Raw genomic sequence first — 577 nt, forward strand, 5'->3', positions numbered from 1 at the left:
GTAAAAACTGTATAAAAATAACTATCAAGCTTCATCGTATATACAGTTTGATATCTTAAATATTTTGTCGTTCTAACTCATGAACTCTTGGCACTTGATCATTTGTCCATGTAATTATCTAAAAATATAATCTAATCAAAACGATATTTTATATTACGTTTTAAAAGAAGGAAAAAAAAGAAAGAAAAACAGAAACACAAACACAAAGAAAAGCAAGCATATATCATTGAAGGCAACAAACTAAACCCAAACAAAGAAAGATGGATGAAATGCACATTGAAGAGACCAATAACAACAGTGGACTATCCTTGCCTTATCCATAGTGACATATTACTTACTGAGACAAACTAAAGACTAGTAGGCTTGTCCTTATTTACTCAAATTAAAATTAAAAACACAACACAATCTGACGATAAAATAGGAAGAGGGTCGCCTTATTTAATATTTATCGTTGTTTCTCTTCAGTTGGACTTGAAAGTCCAAGATAAGATCTCAGTATTTTGCGAGTATTGCCCAGTTGAAGCAGATAGCCCTACCGCAACCTTTTGAGGAAGCTTAGTGCTCAAGTCGACGTCGT

The sequence above is a fragment of the Arachis duranensis genome, chromosome 9 (genome assembly GCF_000817695.3).
Source record: "Arachis duranensis cultivar V14167 chromosome 9, aradu.V14167.gnm2.J7QH, whole genome shotgun sequence".
Lineage (NCBI taxonomy): Eukaryota > Viridiplantae > Streptophyta > Magnoliopsida > Fabales > Fabaceae > Arachis > Arachis duranensis.